Here is a 12,850-nt window from a genome sequence, read left to right on the forward strand (position 1 = left end):
CGCTATGCCCCTACTTATACATCCCAAAATGCCATTGGTCTTCTTGGCAACAAGGGCACACTGTTGACTCCTATCCAGCTTCTCGTCCACTGTCACCCCTAGGTCCTTTTCCGCAGAACTGCTGCCTAGCCATTCGGTCCCTAGTCTGTAGCGGTGCATTGGATTCTTCCATCCTAAGTGCAGGACCCCGCACTTATCCTTATTGAACCTCATCAGATTTCTTTTGGCCCAATCCTCCAATTTGTCTAGGTCCTTCTGTATCCTATCCCTCCCCTCCAGCGTATCTACCACTCCTCCCAGTTTAGTATCATCTGCAAATTTGCTGAGAGTGCAATCCACACCATCCTCCAGATCATTTATGAAGATATTGAACAAAACCGGCCCCAGGACCGACCCCTGGGGCACTCCACTTGACACCGGCTGCCAACTAGACATGGAGCCATTGATCACTACCCGTTGAGCCCGACAATCTAGCCAGCTTTCTACCCACCTTATAGTGCATTCATCCAGCCCATACTTCCTTAACTTGCTGACAAGAATACTGTGGGAGACCGTGTCAAAAGCTTTGCTAAAGTCAAGAAACAATACATCCACTGCTTTCCCTTCATCCACAGAACCAGTAATCTCATCATAAAAGGTGATTAGATTAGTCAGGCATGACCTTCCCTTGGTGAATCCATGCTGACTGTTCCTGATCACTTTCCTCTCATGTAAGTGCTTCAGGATTGATTCTTTGAGGACCTGCTCCATGATTTTTCCAGGGACTGAGGTGAGGCTGACTGGCCTGTAGTTCCCAGGATCCTCCTTCTTCCCTTTTTTAAAGATTGGCACTACATTAGCCTTTTTCCAGTCATCCGGGACTTCCCCCGTTCGCCACGAGTTTTCAAAGATAATGGCCAAGGGCTCTGCAATCACAGCCGCCAATTCCTTCAGCACTCTCGGATGTAACTCGTCCGGCCCCATGGACTTGTGCACGTCCAGCTTTTCTAAATAGTCCCTAACCACCTCTATCTCCACAGAGGGCTGGCCATCTCTTCCCCATTCTGTGATGCCCAGCGCAGCAGTCTGGGAGCTGACCTTGTTCGTGAAAACAGAGGCAAAAAAAGCATTGAGTACATTAGCTTTTTCCACATCCTCTGTCACTAGGTTGCCTCCCTCATTCAGTAAGGGGCCCACACTTTCCTTGGCTTTCTTCTTGTTGCCAACATACCTGAAGAAACCCTTCTTGTTACTCTTGACATCTCTTGCTAGCTGCAGCTCCAGGTGCGATTTGGCCCTCCTGATCTCTTTCCTACATGCCCGAGCAATATTTTTATACTCTTCCCTGGTCATATGTCCAACCTTCCACTTCTTGTAAGCTTCTTTTTTATGTTTAAGATCCGCTAGGATTTCACCATTAAGCCAAGCTGGTCGCCTGCCATATTTACTATTCTTTCGACTCATCGGGATGGTTTGTCCCTGTAACCTCAACAGGGATTCCTTGAAATACAGCCAGCTCTCCTGGACTCCCTTCCCCTTCATGTTAGTCCCCCAGGGGATCCTGGCCATCTGTTCCCTGAGGGAGTCGAAGTCTGCTTTCCTGAAGTCCAGGGTCCGTATCCTGCTGCTTACCTTTCTTCCCTGCGTCAGGATCCTGAACTCAACCAACTCATGGTCACTGCCTCCCAGATTCCCATCCACTTTTGCTTCCCCCACTAATTCTACCCGGTTTGTGAGCAGCAGGTCAAGAAAAGCACCCCCCCTAGTTGGCTCCCCTAGCACTTGCGCCAGGAAATTGTCCCCTACGCTTTCCAAAAACTTCCTGGATTGTCTATGCACCGCTGTATTGCTCTCCCAGCAGATATCAGGAAAATTAAAGTCACCCATGAGAATCAGGGCATGCGATCTAGTAGCTTCCGTGAGTTGCCGGAAGAAAGCCTCATCCACCTCATCCCCCTGGTCCGGTGGTCTATAGCAGACTCCCACCACTACATCACTCTTGTTGCACACACTTCTAAACTTAATCCAGAGACGCTCAGGTTTTTCCACAGTTTCGTACCGGAGCTCTGAGCAGTCATACTGCTCCCTTACATACAGTGCTACTCCCCCACCTTTTCTGCCCTGCCTGTCCTTCCTGAACAGTTTATAACCATCCATGACTGTACTCCAGTCATGTGAGTTATCCCACCAAGTCTCTGTTATTCCAATCACGTCATAGTTCCTTGACATCACCAGGACCTCCAGTTCTCCCTGCTTGTTTCCAAGGCTTTGTGCATTTGTATATAAGCACTTGAGATAACCTGTTGATCGCCCCTCATTCCCAGTATGAGGCAGGAGCCCTCCCCTCGCAGACATTCCTGCCTGTGCTTCCTCCCGGTATCCCGCTTTCCCACTTACCTCAGGGCTTTGGTCTCCTTCCCCCGGTGAACCTAGTTTAAAGCCCTCCTCACTAGGTTAGCCAGCCTGCTCGCAAAGATGCTCTTCCCTCTCTTTGTAAGATGGAGCCCGTCTCTGCCCAGCACTCCTCCTTCATGGAACACCATCCCATGGTCAAAGAATCCAAAGCCTTCTCTCCGACACCACCTGCGTAGCCATTCGTTGACTTCCACGATTCGACGGTCCCTACCCAGGCCTTTTCCTTCCACGGGGAGGATGGACGAGAACACCACTTGCGCCTCCAACTCCTTTATCCTTCTTCCCAGAGCCACGTAGTCCGCAGTGATCCGCTCAAGGTCATTCTTGGCAGTATCATTGGTGCCCACGTGGAGAAGCAGGAAGGGGTAGCGATCCGAGGGCTTGATGAGTCTCGGCAGTCTCTCCGTCACATCGCGAATCTTAGCCCCTGGCAAGCAGCAGACTTCTCGGTTTTCCTGGTCAGGGCGGCAGATAGATGACTCAGTCCCCCGGAGGAGAGAGTCCCCGACCACCACCACCCGCCTTCTCCTCTTGGGAGTGGTGGTCGTGGAACCCCCAACCTCAGGACAAGCATCAGGCTTTCTAGCTGTAACGTCACCTGTCGCTTCCCCTTCCCTCTGACTCTACTAATGTTTGTCTTAAGCAGACTTGCTTTCAGTGAAATCTGCTTTCTATGCATACGCTTGAAACCACTCCAACACATTTGCTCCTGCAAGCAAAGGAGAGTCCGGCCTGATCAGTGCTTGGAATGGAGATCTCCGAGAAACATCTAGGTGGTGCCAGAGGTAGTGTTGGTAATGGAGAAGGTTCTCTCAAAAGGGGTTCTCTTTCTTCCTTTAGTCAGGAATAACGTTCATGCCCCATTGTGGTGCTACGGGATGTTATGCTGCAGGGAGGCGCTGTGTGACTCAGCAGAGGATGCTCTATTCCAAGTCAGGATTGACCCCAAAGCGTAGTGAAGATTTAGGAGGCTGATGGAAGTGCCAGCTTGTGGATAAGGTGTCAAATCAAGGGCTTGACCATTTCTGGATATTAAAGGTATGACGGTACTTTCCTCAAAAACCAGCTTATTCACCTCAGTATCACCTGCAAAATTCAATTTAAGTAATTTAATTTTGCCTCCCTAAAATTTCCCCTCTGATTTCAACTGGTTATGGAATTCTCCTTTACTATCTGTTGTAAATTGCTGGGCACTGTTGCTATGTGCTGCTAAATGGCTGCCGTGTCCCGCTGGCGAGGTAGCTGCATGTCAGGGCTGCTCTGATTCCTGTGTATGTGTTTGCCCCGCCCTTGGGGATTGCTGGTGGAGGGTGCTATGGAAATGCCTGTTGCTGCTGTTTTTTAGGAACAGGGCAATGCTGTGAGCCCCTGGCTCTTGGGAGGCCCTGCAGCCCATCACTTTTCTCTGTGCCGACGGATGGAAACCACGGATAGCTGCGACGTGAAAGCACTTTCCCTTTCCTCTTGAGTGGATTGCTGCAGCGAGCTCTGCCCGGCCCAGCTGGCCCCCCCCACCTGTCTGGAATGCAGCTCACACCTTTCTCTGCCTCTCCCAGGACAGCTCAAGGCAGCATCTGGGCTATAGATTAACCAAGGTTCAAGGTAATAGCTTTCTGTTCCTGGAGAATATGAAATCAATGTCAATGACCTGGGCCATGTTCTACCGGTATTGTCCTTTCAAAGGGAAAGTGAGTCTGAGACTGTGACCTGTCTGACCTGGGGTGGAGAGTTGATACTGTTACAGGTTGTAATATGTATGGAAGTGTTTTGCCAGTCCTGGGATGCTCCCCCAGGTGTGCCAAGTATCTCACTCCTTACCTGCAGTCCCCCTGCTATCCCTGTCCTGGGACCCCTACACGATTTGCTCATGCGCTGTTCCTGAGTTGCTCCCACCTCCTTCTCCCTAACATGGCTGCTTCTCTCCGGGTGTGAGGGGAGCAGACAAGAAGTGAAACACTTAGGCAGCTTCACCTTGTTCTTCTGCTCACACAAGAAGTGCGAGTGCACTGTGACCAACATGATGTTGTCACCGCACTGCTGCGGCCTGTCCCCCTTTGGGCTGTGCCCTGCAGTCAGGCTGTGACTTTGGACAAGTGTTTCAGTCTCTCTCTGCCTCAGTCACTGTAGCTGGGAAACTTAGTCAGTTCCCAGCCCCCTCACTGAAGATGAGATGTGGGTCAGTGTAGATGCAGCCCGGATACCATAGTGAATGTGTGATGGATAAGAAGCCAAAGAGGAAGGCATAGCTGTCCTGAGGAAATAGAGAGAGGGTATGTGTAGGAGCAGATCCTGCTGAACTTCTCTCGTCTTCACTTGTCTGTGTCATAGGCTTGCGCCACAAGTTTGTTTTCCCTTTTATAATTAATTATGCCTCATATCAAAAGGCTGTTCCCATGGAACCAGTTGGGCTTCTTGCTGCTGAATGGCAACGGCTGCTACTTAATCAGGGCCGTAGTTGCAAAGCTTTCACTTAAGAAGGACGCCTATGGCGAGTCATGCTAGATGATGCATCAACGGGAATTTTGAGTGTGAGCAGAGAGGTTATTTTACCTCTGTATTTGGCCCTGGTGCGACCGCTGCAGGAATCCTGAGTCCAGGTCTGGTGCCACAGTTTAAGAAGGATTATGATAAACTGGAGGGGGTCAGAGAAGAGCCCCGAGAACGATTAAAAGATTAGAAAACTTGCCTTACAGTGATAAACTCACCATGCTCAATCTATTTAGCTTAACAAAGAGAAGGTTAAAGGATGGCTTGATTACACTCTGTAAGCACCTACCTGGGAAACAAATATTTAACAATGGGCTCTTCAGTCTAGCAGAGAAAGGTCAAACATCCAATGGCTGGAAGTTGAAGCTAGACAAATTCAGACTGGAAATAAGGTATAAATTTTTGACAGGGTAATTAATCATTGGACCAACTTACCAAGAGTCACGGTGGATTCTCTGTCACTAGCCATTTTTAAATCAAGATTGGATGGTTTTTCTAAAAGATCTGCTCTAGGAATTTTTGGGGGGAAGTTCTATGGCCTGTGATATACAGGAGGTCAGACTACATGATCACAATGGTTCCTCTGGCCTTGGAATCATAGAATATCAGGGTTGGAAGGGACTTCAGGAGGTCATCTAGTCCAACCCCCTGCTCAAAGCAGGACCAATCCCCAACTAAATCATCCCAGCCAGGGCTTTGTCAAGTCTGACCTTAAAAATATCTAAGGAAGGAGATTCCACCACCTCCCTAGGGAACCCATTCCAGTGTTTCACCACCCTCCTAGTGAAAAAGTTTTTCCTAATATCCAACCTAAACCTCCCCCTCTGCAACTTGAGACCATTACTCCTCTTTCTGTCATCAGCTACCACTGAGAACAGTCTAGATCCATCCTCTTTGGAACCCCCTTTCAGGTAGTTGAAAGCAGCTATCAAATCCCCCCTCATTCTTCTCTTCCGCAGACTAAACAATCCCAGTTCCCTCAGCCTCTCCTCATAAGTCATGTGTTCCAGACCCCTAATCATTTTTGTTGCCCTTCGCTGGACTCTCTCCAATTTTTCCACATCCTTCTTGTAGTGTGGGGCCCAAAACTGGACACAGTACTCCAGGTGAGGCCTCACCAATGTCGAATAGAGGGGAACAATCACGTCCCTCAATCTGCTGGCAATGCCCCTACGTATACATCCCAAAATGCCATTGGCCTTCTTGGCAACAAGGGCACACTGTTGACTCCTATCCAGCTTCTCGTCCACTGTAACCCCTAGATCCTTTTCTGCAGAACTGCTGCTGAGCCATTTGGTCCCTAGTCTGTAGCGGTGCATGGGATTTTTCCGTCCTAAGTGCAGGACTCTGCACTTGTCCTTGTTGAACATCATCCGATTTCTTTTGGCCCAATCCTCTAATTTGTCTAGGTCCCTCTGTATCCTATCCCTACCCTCCAGCGTATCTACCTCTCCTCCCAGTTTAGTGTCATCTGCAAACTTGCTGAGGGTGCAATCCACACCATCCTCCAGATCATTTAGGAAGATATTGAACAAAACCGGCCCCAGGACCGACCCTTGGGGCACTCCACTTGATACCTGCTGCCAACTAGACATGGAGCCATTGATCACTACCCGTTGAGCCCGACAATCTAGCTGGCTTTCTATCCACCTTATAGTCCATTCATCCAGCCCATACTTCTTTAACTTGCTGGCAAGAATACTGTGGGAGACCGTGTCAAAAACTTTGCTAAAGTCAAGGAACAACACGTCCACCGCTTTCCCCTCATCCACAGAGCCAGTTATCTCGTCATAGAAGGCAATCAGGTTGGTCAGGCATGACTTTCCCTTGGTGAATCCATGCTGACTGTTCCTGATCACTTTCCTCTCCTCGAAGTGCTTCAGAATTGATTCCTTGAGGACCTGCTGCATGATTTTTCCAGGGACTGAGGTGAGGCTGACTGGCCTGTAGTTCCCCGGATCCTCCTCCTTCCCTTTTTTAAAGATGGGCACTACATTAGCCTTTTTCCAGTCGTCCGGGACTTCCCTGGATCGCCATGAGTTTTCAAAGATAATGGCCAATGGCTCTGCAATCACATCCGCCAACTCCTTTAGCACTCTCGCATGCAGCGCATCCGGCCCCATGGACTTGTGCTCGTCCAGCTTTTCTAAATAGTCCCGAACCACTTCTTTCTCCACAGAGGGCTGGCCACATCCTCCCCATGCTGTGCTGCCCAGTGCAGCAGTCTGGGAGCTGACCTTGTTCGTGAAGACAGAGGCAAAAAAAGCATTGAGTACATTAGCTTTTTCCACATCCTCTGTCACTAGGTTGCCTCTCTCATTCAATAAGGGACCCACACTTTCCTTGACTTTCTTCTTGTTGCTAACATCTCTGAATCTGTGTGTAACAGGACTTGAAATAGGTGGGAGATTCTGAATTCCAGGGCTATAAAATATCAATTTGATTATTATACCTGAATTTAGGGTAAACAGTGAGGTGAAAAAAATTGCAGATGATACAAAACTACGCAAGATACTTAAGTCCCAGGCAGCCTGCGAAGAGCTGCAAAGGGATCCCACAAAACTGGGTGACTGGGCAACAAAATGGCAGATGAAATTCAATGTTGATAAATGCAAAGTAATGCACGTTGGAAAGCATCATCCCAACTATACATATACAACGATGGGGTCTAAATTAGCTGTTACCACTCAAGAAAGAGATCTTGGAGTCATTGTGGATAGTTCTCCGAAAACATCCACTCAATGGGCAGCGGCAGTCAAAAAACGAACAGAATGTTGGGACTCATTAAGAAAGGGATAGGTAAGAAGACAGAAAATATCCTATTGCCTCGATATAAATCCATGGTACGCCCACACCTTGAATACTGTGTGCCGATGTGGTTGCCCCGTCTCAAAAAAGATATACTGGAATTGGAAAAGGTTCAGAAAATGGCAACAGAAATGATTAGGGGTCTGGAACAGCTTCCATATGAGGGGAGATTAATAAGACTGGGACTTTTCAGCTTGGAAAAGAGGCGAATAAGGGGGGATATGCTAGAGGTCTATAAAATCATGAGTGGTGTAGAGAAAGTAAATAAGGAAGTGTTATTTACTTCTTCTCATAACACAAGAACTAGGGGTCACCCAATGAAATTAATAGGCAGCAGGTTTAAAAGAAAAAAAGGAAGTATTTCTTCACACAACACAGAGTCAACCCGTGGAAATCCTTGCCAGAGGATGTTGTGAAGGCCAAGACTGTAACAGCATTCAAAAAAGAGCTAGATACATTCACGGGGGATAGGTCCATTAATGGCTATTAGCTAGGATGGGCAGGGATTGTGTCCCTAGGCTCTGTTTGTCAGAAGCTGGGAATGGGCGACGGAATGGATCACTTGATGATTCCCTGTTCTGTCTATTCTTTCTGGGACACCTGGTATTGGCCACTGTCGGAAGACAGGATACCTGGCTAGATGGACCTTTGGTCTGACCCAGTCTGGTCGTTCTTATGTTCTTATTTATTTTTAATATTTATTGTGGCAAGTGGAGTGTCCTTGGTTGAAATCTCAATTAAAGGTAGCCACTCAACTGGGCTTTCATAATGTGTAGAGAAGGCCTGAAAGGGTTTTTAAAAATGTTTTTCTAGGGTTTGTTTTTTTTTAACTTTAGAAATATCTGGAATGTCCAAGTGTTTTGATACCTAGTTCTTCTGGCGGACTTTTGGGGCTGTTGAATCTTTAACAAAGCCAAGCATTGAGAGAGGAGCGTATTAATCGGTGTTAACGTAGATGGACAAAGGGGCAGAGCTTGAGGCAGCACTGAATAAAAGTCACTTCCCCATTCAGGTTTAACTGGATGGCCTCGCTGGTGTAATTTTATCAGTTTCCTAGACCTTCACAGAGTCTTCTAGGGCAGTGGTTCTCAAACTTTTTCTTTTGCAGACCATTTGAAAATTGCTGAGGGTCTCAGCGGACCACTTAATGATCTTTCCAAATGTTGTTTGTACCATGAGCTAACTATTGTAAAGCGCTTTGGATGAAAGTGCTATATTCAAAAAACCTTAATAATAATGAACTTTTTTTGTTCTAGAGATACAAGCACACAACTACTTTAATATCAGTAGCCCTACCTTTCTAATGCAATGGATGTGCCCTCTCTCCCCTGCCGCAGCAGCCCCTGAGCTGGGGCTGGGAAGGAGGGCTTTTTCTCCCTGGTAGCCGCAGCCCTGGAGCAGGGGAAAGTCATCTCTTTGGCCCCCATCCCCTCTTCTCACCCCACTGCCCCTGCCCGCCCCACCAATCCCCCCAAGGCCACCATCTCACCTTACATGTGCGTCTTCTCCGGGGTGCAGGCACCTAATTAGTGGAGCCAGGCCTTCGCAGCTCCACTAATTAGGTGGGTGGCCCGCCATTCTCTCTTGTGCAGCTGCCCAGGCGTGCACCTGAGATGGAACTGTCCGTGAACCACCTGAATGGAGCTCATGGCCCACTGGTGATCCACGGAGCACAGTTTGAGAACCTCTGCTCTAAGGGGAAAGGGGTAGATGAGACATGAATTTCCAATGGAAAATAACAAGTGGAAAAAATATGCAGCATTGACTTTCGTTTCTTCTTTGTAGATCATAAAGGGCACAAGTCATTTTACTTTCTGTGCAGCCCCCCGAAGAGGATAGTACTGCAACATTACTCCAGGTTGATACCTGCCTTCGTTGCTCTGTCTGAGCACCGCGCCTAGCACTGTAAGCCCTGATCCCTGAGGGAGGCTTTTCGGCTCTGCAGCAGTACAACTGTAAATCATAATCTATATTCATTTCTGTGCAGGGTCTCAAACTCCTTTGCAAACATTCCCTTGTGACTTGTTAAAACATCTCTGTGATTATCATTATCCCCATTTTACAGATGAGGAAACTGAGGCATCCGAGGTCACAGTTGGAGTTGGTGGCAGAGCTAGGAATGCCTTTAGGAATCCTGACTTGAGCTACCAGTCCAAACTCCCGTGTTGCGGTACTTTCCCCTACAGCTACTGGCTCTCAATGCCTCAGCATGGTGTAGGAGGTGCTGTATTGTTGGGTTCTGTGCCCACCAGAGCTCTGTCTGTGGGCATCACAGTGCAGAATCAGGGCCCTTGATTGCCACCACTGCCCCTTTATAAGGCTGATTTTGATCCCCCTTATAATCTCCCCCACAAAAACCATAGAATTCCTCAAGCTTTCAAAGACTTACAGTGAAGTCTCATTGCCACCACGACTGTTTTCTGAACATCTTGAATCAGTTAAGGACTTGTTGAGATTAAAATACTTACAAATATTTCAAAAGGGAGATATTGTATATGTCTCACTGTCTGATGTTTTTGTCTGTGCGCTCAGTGAAATCACATTATACCACAATGTGTGAACTGTAGCAAGGTTTTGACATTGGCTCACCCAAGAGGCAGTTTTCAAAGGGAGGAATACTAAAATGTTTAAACTGCAATTATTTGAAATCTAAGTATGATTCCTTGTTGTTGGAGCTGAAATAAGAAAAAAAACCAGGGCTTTAGAGAATATTTTTCTTGGTGACTTAAAACTATCCAGAGCTACTTCTCCAAAAGTGAAAGAAAACTTCATTGTTAAGAATCTCAGATAGTCTTAAGTCTCTTTCACTAGCCAAGGGCATGGGTTACAGTGGCAGCTCATGGTTTGGGTTCTTTTGTAGGGGTTTCAAGGTTTCAGTTGTGCAAATGGGCTGAGTTCAGAGAAGAAAAGTGTTGTTGTCAGGCCTGTGTCTATTGTTTGGGTCTTGGTGTTCTGAGAGGTTGTTTTGGATACAAGTGACTCTCTGAGAAGTAGGTTGGTAGCTGTATTGTTTGAGAGGGGTGAGGTTCTGGAGCTGACTGGAAGCATTCTGGTTTTATACGGTGATTCACAGTCCAGAATAGTTCCAGTAATGATCTAAATTCTAACCCTTTGATTTGGCATCTCTCAGCTGTGAACTGTGGAGGACTGGCCAGTTGAGAGGCAGCTGGCCAGGGCGAAAAAATGTGTAAGGTTCACAGCACTTGTAGTGGTTAGTGTTGCCCAACAATCTAGAAATTATGAACAATGCTTGAGTCTTCTGTCGCCCTGGTGTTGGGGCCCAGAAGGAATCCGGGGTCACCGTTAGAGAACTTGTTTGACGATTGATGCTAGGTCACCAGAAGATCATCACACTTTGTTGACCTTCAAGGCAGAGAGGATGAAGTTTACAACTGCATTTATGCTCATCAGATGCAGGTATCAGTCTGTGTATGTTGCAGCTGCTTTTCCCAGGGCATTCCACATCCTGCTAAGCCTGACCTGCTGTTTGAAGGAGAGAAAATAAACATGAGGACCCCCCCCCTCCCCCGACCCACCCCATCCCAACAGGCTCTTTTGTAGCAGTAGTCCTGAGAAATTGAGTTCTCAAAGTTCAGGGAAAAGGACTCCTTAAGGGGTGGTTCCTATGGAACCACTGTGGTCACTGTCTGTTACCTCTACCCCTGTGCACTTCAGCCTTTTGACTCCTTGCTCTTTGAAACCTGTTCCCTCTGATTAGCAGCATGGGAGAACCTGCAGAGGTCTTGGGATTGGAAACATTGATTTGGGGAAAAACACTGATTAATTACACTATAGGGAGCAATCCGGCATGAGTTCCTGGTGGAGGATAGACTACTCTGGGTCTGACAGAGCATGTATCCTCAGTGAAATACAACTCCAGCTTTCTTGGCTATCTTATACCACCACACTGTCCATTTGCTAAGCTCACGGAAGGCCAGCATTAGGATTTCAGTCCCACCATCTCAGTGAGGGTCCCTTAAATTTCTCCTTCCCCTTATAGTTTGAATGGGAGTGGCTGATGCCCCAACGATGTACGGCTCATTTTCTCAATGAGTTAAGCTGCTGCAGTTTTGCTCAGCATCTGAGGCTTGCCAGGCCCCTCTTGCACTTGATGGTGCTTCCCATCCGGTCATCTGGTGGGCTCAGTTTCCTGGCAAAAGACCAAGAGGCAGGCCATCCCCCGCCCCCTCTTCTTGTAGTTTAACTCTATACAACAGGGAAGACAGAGTGCGAGAACATGGAATCTTCTTACGTGACATGGGAGATCCAGTTACACCCTTATATAAGGGGTAGTACTTGCTGGTCCCCATGGACCTGAGGTTAATTTGAAATGTGAGGGAAGCTAACCTGTGACTCTGGAGACCTGGGTTCAGTTTCCGGACTTCCTCTGTGATCTTGGGTAAGTCACTTAGTTTTTCTGTGCCTCAGTTTCCTATTTGTAAAATGTGAGTGTTAGCCCTGCCCTGTCTAACAGGGTGTGTGTGAGAATAAATATGTTAATGTTTGTGAGGAGCTTAGATACTATGATAATCGGGGCCATATAAGTACCTAAGATTAATGAATGTGAGGGAAACTGTGGCTGCACTGTAGAAGTTGGTGAGCTCTTTCTGACCATGCATCTTAATGATAACTAAGAATTATAACCTTCCCCTTGTCTATTCAGCCCTTCCTCTGAGGAAAGCCTCTGGCTTACACAGGAAGCTGGTCTGCTCTGTTTTCACACAAGAGAACATTCTTGTAAAGTTTATGGACCAAGTGCCTTCAGTTCATGAGCCTTAAATTGGAATTGTACATGCTGTCCAGCAACGTCCAACCCAAGTTCCCATAGTACGACGCTCCTGGCATACCAACGAGTAGAAAGACACCTTTGTTTCCCTTTGTTTTTCTGGTTGGAGCGGATGGTCCCAGCAGAATTCATTGTACTCGTAGAAATCAGAAAGGGAGAAGTCTGTAGGGTCCCGTGCAGTCTTATCCCCTTAGGCCAGGGAAGTATTGTTATGTGTAATCTATTCTCTAGTGCTTTGTTCAGTCTAGGGCTTCCCTCCCTTCCCTGGAGAGAGAATTCTGCTGCACTAATATATCTCGGGGTCATAGAATCATAGAATATCAGGGTTGGAAGGGACCTCAGGAGGTCATCTAGTCCAACCCCCTGCTCAAAGCA

At 47.5% G+C, this 12,850-nt stretch overlaps 1 protein-coding gene across 2 annotated transcripts in view; it reads left to right on the forward strand.

Annotated features, from left to right (window-relative positions):
• The first annotated feature begins 3,266 nt into the window (after positions 1 to 3,266).
• Positions 3,267 to 12,850, forward strand: part of LOC141982008 (casein kinase II subunit alpha-like) — a 56,788-nt gene continuing 47,204 nt past the window's right edge. Inside the window, exons 1-2 of one of the 2 annotated variants that reach the window (XM_074943666.1) lie at positions 3,267 to 3,432; positions 3,740 to 3,996. The gene's annotated coding sequence lies outside the window, so the exon portion shown is untranslated. Of the gene's footprint in view, positions 3,433 to 3,739; positions 3,997 to 9,493; positions 9,595 to 12,850 lie in introns of those variants that run through there. The other variant, XM_074943667.1, reaches the window with a different exon arrangement.

The sequence above is a fragment of the Natator depressus genome, chromosome 2 (genome assembly GCF_965152275.1).
Source record: "Natator depressus isolate rNatDep1 chromosome 2, rNatDep2.hap1, whole genome shotgun sequence".
NCBI lineage: Eukaryota > Metazoa > Chordata > Testudines > Cheloniidae > Natator > Natator depressus.